This window comes from Mesoplodon densirostris, chromosome 13 (assembly GCF_025265405.1).
Source record: "Mesoplodon densirostris isolate mMesDen1 chromosome 13, mMesDen1 primary haplotype, whole genome shotgun sequence".
Classification (NCBI taxonomy): Eukaryota; Metazoa; Chordata; class Mammalia; order Artiodactyla; family Ziphiidae; genus Mesoplodon; species Mesoplodon densirostris.
This window is the reverse complement of record NC_082673.1, coordinates 658,807-677,868: the sequence shown is the minus strand read 5'-3', so window position 1 is coordinate 677,868 and position 19,062 is coordinate 658,807.

Genomic DNA, 19,062 nt, shown 5'->3' with positions numbered 1-19,062 from the left:
GAACTGCCCAGCAGCCTGGGACAACGCCGGGGTGAGGCCTTAGGAAGGGCCAGTGTGAGAGCCTCAGAGATAACCTGAAGAGCGTTCAGGCTGTTGAGGACATCGTCAGAGATGCACTTAGGGACATATTCAGGGCCTTAGTTGTGGACAGGATCAGGGCATTGTTTAGTGACAGCTGAGACTATAAGGGACAGCATCAGGGCCTGATACTGTCTCTAACAAAGTCCCTAACCCTATGCCTGACTCAGGCCCTGACAGTGTACCTAACAGAAGGCCCGGACGCCAGTCCTAACCAAGACCCTGACACTGTGCCTAACAAAGGCTCTGATGGTAGTGCTAACCAAGGCCCTGACACAGTCCCAAAGTAGGGCCTGAGACTACGGCTAACTCAGGCCGTGACACGATACCTAACCAAGGCTCTGATGCTAGTCTTAACTCAGGCCCTGACACTGTCCCTAACTAAGGCCCTGATACTACTCCAAGCTCAGGCCCTGACACGATACCTAATGAAGGCTGTGATGCTAATCCTAACCAAGGCTCTGATGCTAGTCCTAACTAAGGCCCTGACACTGTCCTAATTAAGGCCTTGACAGGACTCCTAAATCAGGCCCTGACATGTTACCGAACAAAGGCTCTGATGCTAGTTGAAAGTAAGGCTTTGACACTGTTCTTAACTAAGGCCCTGACACTACTACTAACTCAGGCTGTGATATTGTCCCTAACTAAGGCCCTGACAGTGTCCCTAACTAAGGGCCTGACTCTCCTCCTAACTCTGGCCATGCCATTATATATAAAAAAGGCACTGATGCCCGTCCTAACCAAGACTCTGACACTGTCCCTCGCTAAGGCCCTGACACTACTTCTAACTCAGGCCCTGACATTATACCTAACGAAGGCTCTGATCCTAACCCTAACTAAGGCCTTGACACTATTCCTAGCTAAGGCCCTAGTCCTAGCCCTAGCCTAAGCCCCAGCCCCAACCCCAGCCGCAGCCGCAGCCCATGCCCCAGCCTGAGCTCGTGTTGCTGATCCTACAGAGGCCCTTATACTCCTCCTAGGCCTTGCCCTGACACTGTCCTTAACTAAGGCCTTGACAATATTCCTAACTAAGGCCGTAGCCCCGGCCCCAGCCCCAGACCCAGCCTCAGCTGTAGCCCCTGATCCTACAGAGGCCCTTATGCTCCTCCTAGGCCTTGCCCTGACACTGTCCTTAACTCAGGCCTTCACACTACTACTAACTAAGGCCCTGTCATTATACCTAAGGAAAGCTCTGATGCTAAACCTAACTAAGGCCCTGACAGTGACACTAACTAAGGCCTTGACACTATTCCTAACTAAGGCCCCAGCCCTAGCCTGACCCCTAGCCCCAGCTCCAGCGCTAGCCCAAGCCCCAGCCCCAGCCCTAGCCCCAGCCGCAGCCGCAGTCCCAGCCCTAGCTACAGCCCTAGCCCCTGATGCTGATCCTATGGAGGCCGTTACGATCCTCATAGGCCTTCCCCTGACAATGTGGGAACTAAGGCCTTGACACTATTTCTAACTAAGGCCCCAAGTCCAGCCCCAGGCCCAACCCAAGCCCCCGATGCTGATCCTACAGAGGCCCTTATGCTCCTCCTAGGCCTTGCCCTGACACTGTCCTTAACTCAGGCCTTGACACTACTACTAACTCAGGCCCTGTCATTATGCCTAATGAAAGCTCTGATGCTAAACCTAACTAAGGCCCTGACAGTGACACTAACTAAGGCCCCAGCCCTAGCCCGACCCCTAGCCCTAGCCCCAGCCCCAGCCCTAGCCCCTGATGCTGATCCTATAGAGGCCCTTATGATCCTCCTAGGCCTTCCCCTGACAATGTGGTAACTAAGGCCTTGACACTATTTCTAACTAAGGCCCCAGGTCCAGCCCGAGCTGCAGCCCCAGCCCCTGATGCTGATCCTATAGAGGCCTTTATGCTCCTCTTAGGCCTTTCCCTGACACAGTCCTTAAGTAAGGCCTTGACCCTATTCCTAACTAAGGCCCTAGCCCTAAACCTAACCCCAGCCCCAGCCCCAGCCCCAGCCCTAGCCGCAGCCCCAGCCCCAGCCCCAGCCCCAGCCCTAGCCCTAGCCCCAACCCCAGCCCTAGCCCCAGCCCCAGCCCTAGCCCCTTATGCTGATCCTATAGAGGCCCTTGCGATCCTCCTAGGCCTTCCCCTGACAATGTGGTAACTAAGTCCTTGACACTATTTCTAACTAAGGCCCCAGGTCCAGCCCCAGCCGCAGCCCCATCCCCTGATGCTGATCATATAGAGGCCTTTGTGCTCCTCCTAGGCCTTGCCCTGACACTGTCCTTAAGTAAGGCCTTGACCCTATTTCTAACTAAGGGCCTAGCCCTAAACCTAGCCCCAGCCCCAGCCCCAGCCCTAGCCCGAGCCCTAGCCCTACCCCAGTCCCAGCCCCAGCCCCAGCCCCAGCCCTAGCACTAGCCCCAGACCAAGCGCTAGCCTTAGCCTCAGCCCCAGCCCCAGCCCTAGCACTAGCCCCAGACCCAGCCCTAGCCTTAGCCTCAGCCCCAGCTCCAGGCCCAGGCCCAGGCCCAGGCCCAGGCCCAGCCCCAGCCCCAGCCACAGACCTAGCCCTAGCCCTAGCCCCAGCCACAGCCCCAGGCCGAACCCCATCCCCTGATGCTGATCCTACAGAGGCCCTTATGCTCCTCCTAGGCCTTGCCCTGACACTGTCCTTGACTCAGGCCTTGACACTACTACTAACTCAGGCCCTGTCATTATACCTAACGAAAGCTCTGATGCTAAACCTAACTAAGGCCCTGACAGTGACACTAACTAACGCCTTGAAATACTACTAACTCAGGCCATGATACTGTTCCTAAGTAAGGCCTTAACTGTGACCCTAACTAAGTGCTTGACACTAGCCCCAGCCCCTGATTCTACAGAGGGCCTTTTGCTCCTACTAGGCCTTGCCCTGACACTGTCCCTACTGAAAACCGTGATACTGGTCCTAAAGAAGGCCCAGGTGCTCTCGATAAGTAAGACCTTCAAAGTGTCCCTCGCTCCGTTCCTGACTTTATCCCTAGTCCGTAGTTAATGTCCTGCCCCTTACCCTACCTGAAGCCCTAATGTTGTACCTAACTAAGGCCCTGACTAGTCATCACTAAGGCCCTGACTCTGTTTGTACGTAAGGCCTGGAAGCTGTCCCTAATTCAGGCCCTGCTGCCAGCAATAACTAAAGGCCTGACACTATCCTGAGCTAATATACTGACCCATCTCTAACCAAGTTCCTGACACTATCCCTAAGTTAGCCCTTATTCTGGCCCTAAATAAAGTTCTGATGCTGTCCCTAACACAGGTCCTGAAGGTATCCCTAAGTGAGGCCTTGACGTGCCGCCTAACTCAGGCCCTGATCATGTCTTTAACTAAGACCGTAATGCTCATCCTACGGAGGCCCTGTTGCTGCTCCTGAGTCATGACCTGACAGTGTCCACAGCTGAGGGCCTGATACTAGGCCTCACTCGGGCCCTGTCACTCTCCCTACGTCAGGCTCTGACGCTGTCCCTACCTGAAGCCCTGACACTGGTTCTAAGCAAGGTCCTGATACTCTCAGTAACTAAGGTGTTGACACTATACCTGGGTCATTTCCTGACAGTATGCCTAGATCATAATTTAACCCTTTCTTTAGCTAAAGTCGAGCCTCTTATGGCAACTAAAGCCCTCATGCTGTACTTACCTCATGCCCTGAATTTAGCTCCAAGTCCGTGACACTGTCCCTAATTAAGGCCTAGATGCTGGTCCAACATCAGGGCGTGATACTGTCCCTAACAAAGTCCCTAACACTATGCCTGAGTCAGGCCCTGACTGTATACAAAACAGAAGGCCCTGACGCCAGTCGTAACCAAGACCCTGACACTGTCCCTAACAAAGGCTCTGATGCTAGTCCTACCTAAGGCCCTGACACTGTCCTAACTTATGCCCTGACACTACAGCTAACGCAGACCCTGACCCTGTTCCTAAGAGAGGCTCTGATTCCACTCCTAACTCAGGCCCTGACATGATACCTAATGAAGGCTCTGATGCTAATCCTAACTAAGTCTCTGACACTAATCCTAAGTAAGGCCTTGACAGTACTGCTAACTAATTCCCTTACACTGACCCTAACTAAGGCCTTGACAGGACTCCTAAATCAGGCCCTGACACGATACCGAACAAAGGCTCTGATGCTAGTTGTGAGTAAGACCTTGACACTGTCCTTAACTAAGTCCTTGACACTATTACTAACTCAGGCGGTGATAGTATCCCTAACTAAGGCCCTGACAGTGTCCCTAACTATGGGCCTGACTCTCCTCCTAAATCTGGCCCTGCTATTATACATAACAAAGGCTCTGACGCTCGTCCTAACCAAGGCCCTGACACTGTCCCTAACTAAGGCCCTGACACTACTTCTAAGTCAGTCCCTGACATTATACCTAACGAAGGCTCTGATGCTAACCCTAACTAAGGCCCTGACAGTGACCCTAACTAGGGCCTTGACAGTATTCCTAAGCCCTAGCCCTAACCCTAGTCCTAGCACTTGCTCCGGCCCCGGCTCCGGCCCCTGCCCCTGCCCCTGCCTGTGCCTCTGCCCCTAACCCTGCCCCTGATGCTGATCATACAGAGGCCCTTATGCTCCTCGTAGGCCTTGCCCTGACACTGTCCTTAACTAAGGCCTTGACACTACTACTAACTCAGGCCATGATACTGTCCCTAACTAAGGCCCTGACAGTGTCCCTAACTAAGGGCCTGACTATGCTCCTAACTCTGGCCCTGCCATTATACATAACAAAGTCTCTGACGCTCGTTCTAACTAAGGCCCTGACACTACTTCTAACTCAGGCCCTGACATTATACCTAACGAAGGCTCTGATGCTAACCCTAACTAAGGCCCTGACAGTGACCCTAACTAAGGCCTTGACACTTTTCCTAACTAAGACCCTAGCCCTAACCATCGCCCTAGCCCCAGCCCCAGCCCTAGCGCCAGCCCCAGCCCGAGCTCCAGCTCCTGATGCTGATCCTAAAGAGGCCCTTATGCTCCTCCTAGGTCTTGCCCTGACACTGTCCTTAACTAAGGCCTTGACACTACTACTAACTCAGGCCGTGATAGTGTCCCTAACTAAGACCCTGAAAGTGTCCCTAACTAAGGGCCTGACTCTCCTCCTAACACTTTCCTTGCCATTTTACATAATACAGGCTCTGACGCTCGTCCTATCCATGGCCCTGACACTGTCCCTTCCTAAGGCCTTGATACAACTTCTAACTCAGGCCCTGAGATTATTCCTAACAAAGGATCTGATGCTAACCCTAACTAATGCCGTGACAGTGACCTTGACTAAGGCCTTGACACTATTCCTAACTAGGCCCTGAAGCTACACTTAACTCAGGCCCTGACACTGTCCCTAAATAAGGCCCTGATACTACACCTACAACAGGCCCTGACACTGTTCCTAACAGAGGCACTGATGCTAGTCCTAACTCAGGCCCTGACACTGTCCGTAACAAACGCCCTGCTGCTGTCAATATCTAAAGTTTTGACATTATCCTGAGCATATATCCTGTCCCATCTCTTACTAAGGTCCTGAAACTGTCCCTAAGTGAGCCTTGACGCTGTCCCTAAGTGAGACCCTGAGCCTGTCCTTAAGTGAGGCCCTGAGAATGTCTTTAACCAAGACCCTGATGCTGATCCTACAGAGGCCCTCATACTCCTCCTAGGCCTTGCCCTGACACTGTCCCTACCGAAGGCTGTGACGCTGGTCCTAAAGAAGGCCCAGGTTCTCTCAGTAACTAAGGCCTTCAAACTGTCCCTCGCTACGTTCCTGACTTTATCCCTAGCCCGTAACCTGACTCAGTCCGTAGTTAATGTCCTGCCTCTTACCCTACCTGAAGCCCTAATGCTGTCCCTAACTAAGTTCCTGACTAGTCGTCAGTAAGGCCCTGACACTGTTTGTAAGTAAGGCCCGGAAGCTGTCCCTAATGCAGGCCCTGCTGCCGGCAATAACTAATGGCCTGACACTATCCTGAGCTAATATACTGACCCATCTCTAACCAAGGTCCTGACACTATCCCTAAGTCAGCCCTGATGCTGGCCCTAAATCCCTGAGGCTGTCCCTAAGACAGGCCCTGAAGCTATCCCTAACTGAGGCCTTGACGCTCTGCCTAATTCAGGCCCTGACCATGTCTTTTTTTTTTTTTTTTTTTTTTTTTTTTGCGGTACACCGGCCTCTCACTGTTGTGGCCTCTCCCGTTGTGGAACACAGGCTCCGGATGCGCAGGCTCAGTGGCCATGGCTCACGGGCCCAGCCGCTCCATGGCATGTGGGATCTTCCCGGACCGGGGCATGAACCCGTGTCCCCTGCATCGGCAGGTGGACTCTCAACCACTGCACCACCAGGGAAGCCCCCATGTCTTTAACTAAGACCGTAATGCTCATCCTACAGAGGCCCTGATGCTTCTCCTGAGTCATGACCTGACAGTGTCCCCAGCTAAGGGACTGATGCTAGGCCTCACTCAGGCCCTGTTGCTCTCCCTACGTCAGGCTCTGACGCTGTCCCTACCTGAAGCCCTGACACTGGTTCTAAACAAGGCCCTGATACTCTCAGTAACTAAGGTGTTGACACTATACCTGGGTCATTTCCTGACACTATACCTAGATCATAATTTAACCCTGTCTTTAGGTAATGTCAGGCCTCTTATGGCAACTAAAGCATTGATGCTGTCCCTAACTCAGGCCCTGAATTCAGCCCCAAGGCTGTGACACTGTCCCCAACTAAGGCCTTGATGCTCTAAGTCAGCTCCTGATAACTGTCCTTAACTGAGGCTATAATACTATTCCTAACTAAAGCCCTGACAGTGTACCTAACAGAAGGCTCTGACACTAGTCCCAACCAAGGTCCTGACAGTGTCCGTAACAAAGGCTCTGTTGCTCCTAACCAATGCCCGGACACCGTCCCTAAGTAGAGCCTGAGACTACGGCTAACTCAGGCCGTGACACGATACCGAACAGAGGTTCTGATGCTGGTCCTAACTCAGGCCCTCACACTATTCCTAAGAAAGGCTCTGGTGCTACTCCTAACTAAGGCCCTGAGACTACTCCTAATTCACGCCCTGACACTCTCCCTAAATAACGCCCTGACATTACTCCTAGCACAACCTGTGAATGTGTCCCCAACTAAAGCCCTTGTTGTACTCCTAATATAGGCCCTGCCACGATACCTAACAAAGGCTCTGATGCTAGTCCTAACTAAGGCCCTGACACTATACCTTCCTAAGGCCCTGACACTGTCCATAACTAAGGCCCTGACACTACTCCTAACTCAGGCCCAGACACGATACCTAACGAAGACTCTGATGCTAATCCTAACTAAGGCCCTGACACTGACCCTAGCTCAGTCCCTGACACTGTCCCTAACTCAGGCCCTGACACTGTCCCTAACAAAGGCCCTGCTGCTGTCAATATCTAAAGTTTTGACATTATCCTGAGCATATATCCTGTCCCATCTCTTACTAAGGTCGTGAAACTATCCCTACGTGAGCCTTGACGCTGTCCCTAAGTGAGGCCCTGAGCTTGTCCCTAAGTGAGGCCCTGAGAATGTCTTTAACCAAGACCCTGATGCTGATCCTACAGAGGCCCTTATGCTCCTCCTAGGCCTTGCCCTGGCACTGTCCCTACCGAAGGCCATGACACTGGTCGTAAAGAAGGCCCAGGTTCTCTCAGTAACTAAGGCCTTCAAACTGTCCCTCGGTCCTTTCCTGACCTTATCCCTAGCCTGTAACCTGACTCAGTCCATAGTTAATATCCTGCCTCTCATCCTACGTAAAGCCCTAATGCTGTCCCTAACTAAGGCCCTGAATAGTCCTGTTAAGGCCCTGACACTGTCTGTAAGTAAGGCCCGGAAGCTGTCCCTAATGTAGGCCCTGCCGATAGTAATAACTAAAGGCCTGACACTATACTGAGCTAACATACTGACCCATGTCTAATCAAGGTCCTGACACTATTCCTAAGTCAGCTCTGATGCTGTCCCCAAATAAAGCCGTGAGGTTGTCGCTAACATAGGCCCGGAAGCTACCCGTAACTGAGGCCCTAACGCTCTCCCTAACTCAGTCTCTGATCATGTCTTAAGACCATAATGCTGATTCTACAGAGGCCCTGATGCTGCTCCTGAGTCATGCCCTGACAGTGTCCCTAGCTAAGGGCCTGACGCTAGGCCTCAGTCATGCTCTGACCATCTCTCTGTCAGGCTCTGACGCTGTCCCTACCTGAAGCCCTGACACTCATTCTGAACAAGGCCCTGATCCTCTCAGTAACTAAAGTTTGACACTATCCCTAGGTTATTTCCTGATACTATACCTAGACTTTAACCTAACCATTTCTTTAGCTAAAGTTGAACTTCTTATGCCAACTAAAGCCCTGATGCTGTGCCTAACTGAGGCCCTGACTTTAGTCCCAAGGCCGTGACACTGTCCCTAACTAAGGCCTAGATGCTCATCCTAAGTCAGGGCCTCATACTGTCCCTACCTAGGGCCCTGACACTATTCCTAACTGAGGCCCTGACACAATCCCTAACGAAGTCCTTGACACTACTGCTAACTCAGGCCCTGACAGTGTCCCTAAATAACGCCCTGATACTACTCCTAACTCAGGCCATGACATTGTTCCTAACTAAGGCTCTGATACTACTCTTAACTCAGGCCCTGACACGATACCTAACAAAGACTCTGATGCTAGTCCTAACCAAGGCCCTGACACACACTGTCCCTATCTAAGGCCTTGACATTGCTCCTAACTCAGGCCCTCACACGATTACTAACAAAGGCTCTGTTGCTAGTCCTAACTAAGGACCTGACACTGTCCCCAACTAAGGCCCTGACACTACTCCTAACTCAGGCCTTGACATGATACCTAACAAAGGCTGTGATGCTAGTCCGAACTAAGGCCCAACACTGTCCCTAACTAAAGCCTTGACACTACTCCTAAGTCAAGGGCCTTAGTTAGGTCCTGTTTCAGCACCTTAGTTAGGAATAGCATCAGAACCTTTGTTAGGTATCGTGTCAGGGCCTAAGTTAGGAGTACTGTCAGGGTCTTAGTTAGGGACAGTGTGAGGGCCTTGGTTAGGACTAGCATCTGAGCCTTTGTTAGGGACAGTGTCAGGGTCTTAGTTAGGACTAACGTCAGGACCTTCTGTTAGGTACACTGTCAGGGCCTGAGTTAGGATTAGTGTTAGGGCCTTTGTTAGGGACAGTATCAGGCCCTGACGTTCAACCAGCATCTAGGCCTTAGTTAGGGACAGTGTCAAGGCCTTGGGACTAAGTCAGGGCCTGAGTTACGCACAGCCTCAGGCCTTTAGTTGGCATAAGAGGCTCAACTTTAGCTAAAGACAGGGTTATGTTAAGGTATAGGTATAGTGTCAGGAAATGACCTGGGGATAGTGTGAATACCACAGTTACTGAGAGTATCAGGTCCTTGTTTAGAACCAGTGTCAGGGGTTCAGGTAGGGATCGCCTGGGAGCCTGTCTTAGGGAGAGCGACAGGGCCTGAGTGAGGCCTAGCATCAGGCCCTTAGCTAGGGACACTCTCAGGGCATGACTTAGGAGCAGCATCGGGGCCTTTGTAGGATGAGCAGTAGGGTCTTAGTTAAAGACATGATCAGGGCCTGAGTTAGGAATACATTCGGCGCCTTAGGTAAGGAGAGTGTCAGGGCCTTAGTTAAGACTAGCATGAGAGCCTTTGTTAGGTATCGTCTCAGGGCCTGAGTTATGAGTAGTGTCAGGGCCTTAGTTAGGGACAGTGTCAGGACCTGAGATAGGAGTAGTGTGAAGGCTTTAGTTAGGGCCAGTGTCAGGGCCTGATTTAGCAGTAGTCAGGGCCTTAGTTAGGGACAGCATTAGGGCTTCAGGTAGGATAAGAGGCAGGACATTAGCTACGGACTGAGTCAGGTTACAGGCTCGGCATGACGTCAGGAAATGAGCGAGGGATAGTTTGAAGGCCTTAGTTATTCAGATCATCAGGGCCTTATTTAGGACCTGCGTCAGGGCCTTATCTAGGGGCAGTGTCCATGCAAGGCTTAGGAGTAGCACCAGTACTTCTGTAAGATCAGCATCAGGGTCTTTGTTAAAGACATTATCAGGACCTCTGTTAGGGACAGCCTCAGGGCCTCTCTTAGGGACAGTTTCAGGAACTTAGTAAGAGATTGGTCGGGATATAAGCTTAGGATAGTGTCAGGACTTTCAATATTGACAGCAGCAGGGCCTTTATTAGGGACAGTGTCAGGGCCTGATTTAGGTGTAGTATCAGGGCCTTATTTAGGGACAGTGTCAAGGCCTTAGTTAGGGTCACTGTCAAGGCCTTAGTTAGGGTTACCGTCAGTGCCTTCGTTAGGTATCGTGTCAGCGCCTGAGTTAGTAGTAGTGTCAGGGCCTTAGGGACAGTGTCAGGGCCTGAGTCATTAGTAGTGTCAAGGCCTTCGTTAAGGACAGTGTCAGGGCCTGAGTTAGGTGTAGCATCAGGGCCTTAGTTAGGAGTAGTGTCAAGGGCTTAGTTAGGGTCAGTGTCAGGGCCTTAGTTAGGATTAGCATCAGAGCCTTCGTTAGGTACCGTGTCAGGGCCTGAGTTAGGACTAGCGTCAGAGCCTTTGTTAGTTATAATGTCAGGGCAGAGTTAGGAGTAGTGTCAGGGCCTTAGTTAGGGACAGTGTCAGTGCCTTAGTTAGGAACAGCATCAGAGCCTTTCTTAGGTATCGTGTCATGGCCTGAGTTATTAGTAATCTCAGGCCTTACTTAGGGACAGTGTCATTGCCTTGGTTAGGACTAGCATCAGAGCCTTTGTTAGGGACAGTGTCAGGGTCTTAATTAGGACTGGGGTCAGGGCCTTCTGTTAGGTAGTGTCAGGGACTGAGTTAGCCATAGTGCTAGGTCCTTAGATGGAGACAGTATCAGGTCCTGACTTTGGACCAGCATCTAGGCCTTAGTTTGGGACAGTGTCAGGGCCTTGGTTAGGAGTAGCATCAGAGCCTTCTGTTAGGTACAGTGTCAGGGCCTGAGTTAGGAATAGTGTTAGGGCCTTTGTTAGGGACAGTATCAGGCCCTGACGTTGGACCAGCATCTAGGCCTTAGTTAGGGACAGTGTCATGGCCTTGGGGCTAAATTCACGGCCTGATTTAGGCACAGCATCAGGGCTTTAGTGGGCATAAGAGGCTCGACTTTAGCTAAAGATAGAGTTAGGTTAATATCTAGGTATAGTGTCAGGAAATGACCTGGGGATAGTGTGAATACCATAGTTACTGAGAGTACCAGGGGCCTTGTTTAGAACCAGTGTCAGGGCTTCAGGTAGGGACAGTGTCACAGCCTGACCTAGGGAGAGCGACAGGGCCCGAGTGAGGCCTAGCATCAGGTCCTTAGCTGGGGACACTGTCAGGTCATGACTTCAGAGCAGCATCAGGGCCTTTCTAGGATGAGCACTAGGGTCTTTGTTAAAGACATGATCAGGGCCTGAGTTAGGAGTAGGTTCAGGGCCTTAGGTAGGGAGAGTGTCAGGGCCTTAGTTAAGACTAGCATGAGAGCCTTTGTTAGGCATCATGTCAGGGCCTGTGTTATGTGTAGTGTCAGGGTCTTTGTTAGGGACAGTGTCTGACCTGAGTTAGGAGTAGTTTGAAGGCTTTAGTTAGGGCCAGTGTCAGGGCCTGAGTTAGGAGTAGTCAGTGACTTAGTTAGGGACAGTATTAGGGCTTCAGGTAGGATAAGAGGCAGGACATTATCTACAGATCGAGTCAGGTTATGGGTTACGGAAAATGTTAGGAAATGAGCGAGGGATAGTTTGAAGGCCTTAGTTACTCAGAGCATCAGGGCCTTATTTAGGACCAGCGTCAGGGCCTTATCTAGGGAAAGTGTCAGGCCAGGCTTAGGAGCAGCACAATTGCCTCTGTAGGATGAGCATCAGGGTCTTTGTTAAAGACATTCTCAGGGCCTGTGTTAGGGACAGCCTCAGGGCCTCACTTAGGGACAGCGTCAAGGCTTACATCAGGAGAGTTCTAGGACGTTATTAAGACATTTGTTAGAATATATTCTCAGGATAGTGTTAGGACTTTAGGTATTGACGGCAGCAGGGCCTTAGTTAGGGTCAGTGTCAGGGCCTTAGGACTAGCATCAGAGCCTTCAAAGGACTCGTGTGAGGGCCTGTGTTAGGAGTGGTGTCAGTGCTTTAGTTAGGGCCAGTGTCAGGGCCTGAGTTAGGGACAGTGTCAGGGCCTGTGTTAGGTGTAGTGTCAGGGCCTTAGTTACGGAGAGTGTCAGGGCCTTAGTTAGGCGTAGCATCAGAGCCTTTGTTAGGTGTCGTGTCAGGGCCTGAGTTAGGACTAGTCAGGGCCTTAGTTAGGGACAGCATTAGGGCTTCAGGTAGGATCAGAGGCAGGACATTAGCTATGGATCGAGTCAGGTTAAGGGCTAGGGATAATGTCAGTAAATGAGCAAGGGATGGTTTGAGGGCTTTAGTTACTCAGAGCATCAGGGCCTTATTTAGAAGCAGCGTCAGGGCCTTATCGAGGGACAGTGTCCGGGAAAGGCTTAGTCGCACCACAAGTGCCTCTGCAGGATCAGCATCAGGGTGTTGGTTAAAGATAGTATCGGGGTGTCTGTTACGGACAGCCTCGGGGCCTCACTTAGGGACAGCGTCAAGGTTCACTTAGGGAGAGTTTCAGGACTTCAGTAAGAGATGGGTCAGGATATAAGCTCAGGATTGTGTCAGGATATAGATATTGACAGCAGCAGGTCTTTATATAGGGACAGTGTCAGGGCCTGAGATAGGAGTAGCATCGGTGCTTTTGTTAGGTTAGGGTTAGGGTTAGGGTTAGGGTTATGGATAGAGGTTTTGGGTTAGAGGTTTAGGGTTAGGTGTTAGGGTTAGGGTTAGCGTTAGTGTTAGTTATGGGTAGGGTTAGTTAGGGTTAGGGTTGGGGTAGGGTTAGGTTTAGGGTTAGGGATTAAGGTTTAGGGTTTAGGGTTAGCTTTAGGGTTTTAGGGTTTTAGGCTTTCAGAGTTAGGGTTTAGGGTTAGGGTCAGGGTCAGGGTCAAGACTAGGGTTTTGGGGTTAGGGTTTAAAGGTTACAGTGATGGTTAGGGTAAGAGGGTAGGCTTAGGGTTATCATACGGGTTACGGTACAGGTTAGGGTATGGCTACGGCTTAGGCTTAGGGTATGTGTTAGGGTACAGGTTAGGCTTAGGGTATGGATAAGGGTTAGGATACAGCTTAGGGTACAGTTTAAGGTTAGGGCACGGGTTAGGGTCGGGGTATGGGTTAGGGTCAGGGTCGGGTTAGGGTTAGGGTTTAGGGTTTAGGGTTAAGGTTAGGGTTAGCGAACGAGTAAGGTTTATGGTAAAGGTGAGTGTTAGGATAGCGTTAAGGTTAGGTTTAGGGTTAGGGTAAGGTTTAGGTTTAGGGTTACGGGTTAGGGTTAGGGCTAGTGTTAGTGTTGGGTTAGGGTTAGCTTTAGGGTTAGGGTCAGGGTCAGGTTCAGGGTTAGGGTTAGGTAAGGGTTAGGTTAGGGTTAGAGTATGGGTTAGGGTATGGGTTAGGTTATGGTTTAGTGTTAGCGTATGGGTTAGGGTTGGTATGGGTTAGGGTATGGTATGCCTTAGTTTTATGATTCCGGTATGGGTTAGGGTATGGCTACGGGTTAGGGTTAGGGTATTGGTTAGGGTACAGGTTAGGGTATGGGCTAGGGCTATGGTACAGTTTAGGGTGTGGAGCAAGGGTGTCCTTAAGGGAGTGGCTTGGGGTCAGGAGGCGGTGGAGACTGTGTTTCGTGGGAGAGTCTTGCACACCTGTGACATTTCGTTCTCGGGGTCCGCACGGCAGCGCGGATCCACCATCTGCCCATTTTTCTGTTCCTTCATCGCTCACTCATTCCCTTGCTCATTCGTTCATTGACCCTCTCGATCCGTGACTTGAGCAGTTACTAAGGGTGTACTGTCTGCAGCAAAACACAGGATGCAGAGGGCCCGAGAGATCTGGCCATCGGTAAGACTAAGGCCTGCTCAGCGCGTCACTCACGGTGAGCCCGGGAGTGAACTGTGCACCAGGGCAGGGGCTCCAGGGGGACGAGAAGACCATGCAACTGGGGTGCTGCCACTTCCTGCCTCCTCTCCCTCAGGCTCCTTGGCCTGCCCGCGTCCCTGTGGCACAGCTCTGTGTTTGGTCACCCTTTGTGTGGTAGAGGCCTGGAGGAGATGGTCAGTGTCCTCATGGGAGGATCCTGCTGCCCACAGAGCACCTGGGACTCTGAATCCAAGTTCAGCAAGGAGAATACTCTGGAACTTTCTGACCCTCCAGGCACCAGAAGCCTGGGAGCTTGGCTGGGCTTCCGTACCCACTTCTTATGCAGTCTCCCTGGATCCCCCATCCCACCATGGTGAGGATCCAGAAGGTGCTTTGTGAGGCCCTTTCCAGTCTGGGCAGCACCAGGGCCCTGGGGCTCTTCCAGGCCCAGAGCATCTCTGAGTATGTTCCAGTGTAGTGAAAAATTGACAGTTTTCACACAGTGTAGAACAAGCCTGGCGGTTATTTATGGTTTGTGTTGTGTGTGATTTTTTATGGTCTTGGAGAGTCCTATCATTTTTGTATGCATCAGCACATTTTCCCACAGCACGTGCTTGAGTCCACAGGCTCAGGGGGTATTCCTGGGTTCTCTGGTCAGGAAGGCCCTGTCAGACTGGAGGGGAGACTGACCATACCCAAGGCCTGGTCCTTGTCAGGCAGAGGGCAGGAGATAGTCCAGTTGAGGTAGGATTGAGGCTCATTCCAGGAGGGTCATCCTGACTGTGGTCTAAAGAGATGCTGCTGCTTCTGGGAATATTTTTTTCTAGAGGAGAAAAACAGAGATGTTGTATAGAGCATGACTTGGACTAACAGGCAAAGGCAAGTCCGTGGAGGCCTGCGAGAGGGGGATCATGTCTCTCAGATCTTCATGGACTGTAGACCCAGCACCTCTGCAATCAGCCCCAGGTGGAGCAGCATTAAGACATAGAAGAAGTGGACTTGGGTCAGACTGCAGCTTTGTGATTGTGCACAGAGACGGCTGACTGTTTCCCAACTCCAGGGTTCTAGAACTGGGGCCTCTGGAGGACGTAGGCATTCAGGAATACGGTGAAGTGCTTATGGAAGAGTAGATAGCAAAATGTAAGCCTCAGCCCAGAGCAAGGTACCATGCAAGATAACACAAGACCCCCAGTCCGGAAGTAGCACAGACATGACCTGCAAGTGACACTCAGACTTGCTTCTCCCACGAGCGGCTGGGACAGCGGAAGGCTCGGCTGAGGCAGCTGAGCAGGCTGGGTCTGTACCCCACGACTGGGCAGGGCAGAGCGTGCTTGAGCCTTCAACGAGCCTCTGTGACAGATGCAGGGCCGTAACCATCTTTAGTTCCCAGGGACCATCTGGTGTCTCCTCGTTCTTGGGGAGGCTGAAACAAAAACAAACTTTGTGAAATTTCCTGAGCTTGTGTGTGTATGTGTGTGTATTACGTGAGTGTGCACAAGCACGTGCATGTGTGTGCTGTCTGTGCACAGGTCTGTGTACACCCGAGTGCATGTGAGTGTTTATGTGCAGGCAGGCACATGTGTGTATGCACGTGTTTTTGCATGTGCAGCACGTGTGATTGTGTGCCTGTGTGTGACTGCAGTCCATCTTTTCATGTGTGTGTGTACATGTGTGTGAATGCCGGTATGCTTGGGCATGTACGTGCACATGTGTGTACACATGCGTGCTGTGGGGGGATGAGGAAGGCACGGGGTTGTTGCTTTCTGGTGCCACCTTCCCCCACCCTCCCTTTTGCTGTGGCCTCAGCATTTTGTGGTGAAGTGTAGAGACTCAAGGAGGACCACTACCTGCTACCGTGAGTGATCTGCCTGCTCATCCTCATGGTCATCCATCTGTCCAGTAAACATCCCTGAGCGTGTGCCATGTGCTGGGGCCTGGGGTCCACAGTGAAGCAGGCGCATGCTCTCAGCTCTGCTCGGCCCAGCCGGGCGCAGGGCAGAGAAGCTGCAGGCCAGGTGTGTCTGCAGAGGGAGAGGTTACCTCTGGCTGGTGGGTCAGCGGAGGTGGCAGCTGAGCTGAACTGAAGGAGCGGGAAGGACGGAGCTCGCTCTAGAGGAGGGTGGGGGCAGGGGGCAGGGGAAGGGGCTGGGTGCCTGGCTCGCGGGGAGGACGCATCGCAGAGGGGCTGCAAGGGTGTCCAGACAGCTAGCTTTGACTTTGTTTTATAGACAGAGAACAGTTTTGGAACCAGAGTGACAGGATCAAGCCCACATTTTTCCTCTGGTGGCGGCTGAGGGGTTTGATGGTAGAAGAGAGAAGCTGGGCCGAGGAACAGGGGTGACAGTAGGGGCTGTGCCTCTGCCAGGCTTCCAGCCTCTTTGTGGTGGTCCCTTGGGTCCACAAGGTTAGCACACACCTTGTGTGAGGCCGGAATGGGGCTTCCTCTTCACTCCCTCTGTCCCAGAAGTAAATGCAACACAGTTTGGAGTTGGTGAGACTGAGGGGCAAGCGTCAGCGTTGGCTGGGGTGCCCACCCGGGGTCAAGGGGGAACCCTTAGCCAGACCCGCAGACCCCAGGGAAGGACACGGTGTGCTCAGAGGGGCAGGGATAGTCAGGAGAGCCAGGTGTGCAGAGAAGGCTCGGCCAAGGGGGCCCTGGGGGCTCAGGCACTCAGGGAGTGAGGGGAGGGGCGGCCAGACAGCCGGGAATGAGGCCCAGGGGTCGACGGGGTCGTGCTGTGTGCAGGGTGGACACACAGGGCCCCAGGCTGTTCTGTCGGGAACGTCTCCCGGCTACAGTGGGCTCTGGAAATTGTCTGCAGGTTGCCATGCCTCCTGGGGCTCTCCGGCCCAGTCCCTAGCCGGGAGCTGCCTGTCCAGCCTACCCCGGCTCCACCTCCAGACTGCGCAAGGCTGGGCGGGCGGGATGGGCTCCTCGTGTCTCAGTTGCCATGACCTGTGACGTTTCCTTTCCAGTTGCCAGATTCATTATAAGGATATATGTACAGTTTGTTGCGTTGTTTTGCGCCACCCGTTGGCTTAGGGAAGAACTGCCCTAGTAGGTTGGCCTGCAAGGTGTGCTACTTAAGAGCCTCCATCTGACATACTCTTCCCTGTCCGAAATGCAGACACAGCACACACTCCCTGCCTGGTTTGGGAATGATGACACCTCACCTCTCGCCCCTCCTACCCTGTCCTGCCCACACTCCAACCTCAAGGACACTTCGGTTCCCCATCTGACTCCCGACCCCTCCAGCTGGCTGGGGACAGGCAGCCTCATGACACAGTGTGCACAAAGGTTTCTGGCCGGGCTGTGAGGATGGGGACCAGGTCCCACCTGTGCCAATGAAGCAGGCGTCTCACCTGGATTTGTCTCCTGGCTCTTGAAGGTGGAGTGAAGGTCAGAGAGTCCAGAGGCCAAGGGCCCCAGAGGAGGGGGGTGTGGGCGCAGGTAGACCAGGAGCAGCTGCCCCTCTGGTCAGGAGAGTCCAACAACCCAGGGCTTTCTGGTTCCTGCGGGGAGGAGAGGGCAGAGGCAGTGGAGGCCCAAAGACAGGTCCTGCTTCACCTCTGGATGGAGCCACTCAGCTGAGCCCAGGTTTTGAGGAATTACAGTTAAAGGATGCAGGCTAGAGGGTCAGGTTAGATGGTCTGAGTCATAGTCAGGGTAAGGGTTAGGAGTTTACAGGTCAAGGTCGAGTATCTAGGGGCTAGGGGTTAGGAGCATTAGGGTTTAGGATTAGAGATGAGGAGGTTAGGGTTAGGGAGGGAACAGTAGAGATTTGGGCGTTAGGGTTAGTGGGTTAGTGTTAAGCACAACTGGCCCACGGCCCCCCTAACCCCACACCTCTGAGTCCTGTAGGATGGACAGGACTTGCCCGGGGTCACTCACGAGTGGGGGTTCACCTGGGCCGCTGGTTATCTACCCCCATCCTGGAACCTGAGAGCAGAAGAACGAAACGTCTGCTCGGGTCACTGACTGTTTCAAATCCACCTCAACCTCAGTCAACGGCTGTTAGGGCCTCAGAAGCCCACAGGGCTTCCTCCTACCATCTGAACTGGAGAGAGTAGTGCTGGCCCCACTTGGCCTGGGCAGCCCGGGTCCAGCACAGGCCTGACTGAGCTCACTCCATGGTCATGTTATGAATTTATACAGAACTTGGTGCAGCGACCTACCAGCCCCCAGGTGCTGCCTCCTGAGGGCTGGTGGGGCCCTCCTGGGACTGCAGGCATCCTTTGTCCCATCTGAGTGGGCATCAATAGACATCAAGTCTCAGGACAGCCCTTGATCTCTGACCATCCAGGCAGTCATCTGTGGTCCTCCAGCTCAGGCCAGTCTGGTCCCTGTCAAGCCCCTGTGGCCAATTACTGAGCTGACCTTGCCACTGGGCAATTGAACAGCTACCTGGGCAGCACAGACAGCCCTTTGGGATGTTTCAGTTACTAACATCCTTGTTGAGAAAAGGGCCTCCCCCTCACAGGCTCATAGCCGGCCAAGCGAGGTAATAACCGTCTAAACATTTGAGTGTGTTCCTGACACAACAACCATACAGCAGACCATGGCCTTGCAATCCTTTGTGCTTCCAGCTGTAACAAACTTTTGATATTCATACTCATTAAGAGTCAAAGATACGGGAGCAACTGGGCCACCCAGTGGACAGTTTCACTCTGAGGCTGCATGGTCTTGGAGAGCCACGTGCACCCATGTGGTCTCTGAAAGCTGCCAATGATGGATTCCATGATACGGCATAATCCTTGAGCCTCCCACTGCTTCACTGAGCAAGAATTTCCTAACCACCATAGCATTTAGTCTCTGCTCATTGTAAAGGAGGGAGGAGACTGGATAAATGAGCAGTATTGTTCTTGGGGGATGGGTGAGTCATGTGGCCAGGGGGCAGGTGTGACTCCTGGGCTCCCCTACCAGAGACATCAAGGAGGGCTGTTCCTTTTGCAAGAGGAAGAGGTTCTTGCTGTTGTGGACGGACAGCAAGAGCACTGGATGGGTGGCTGCAGCCCCTGA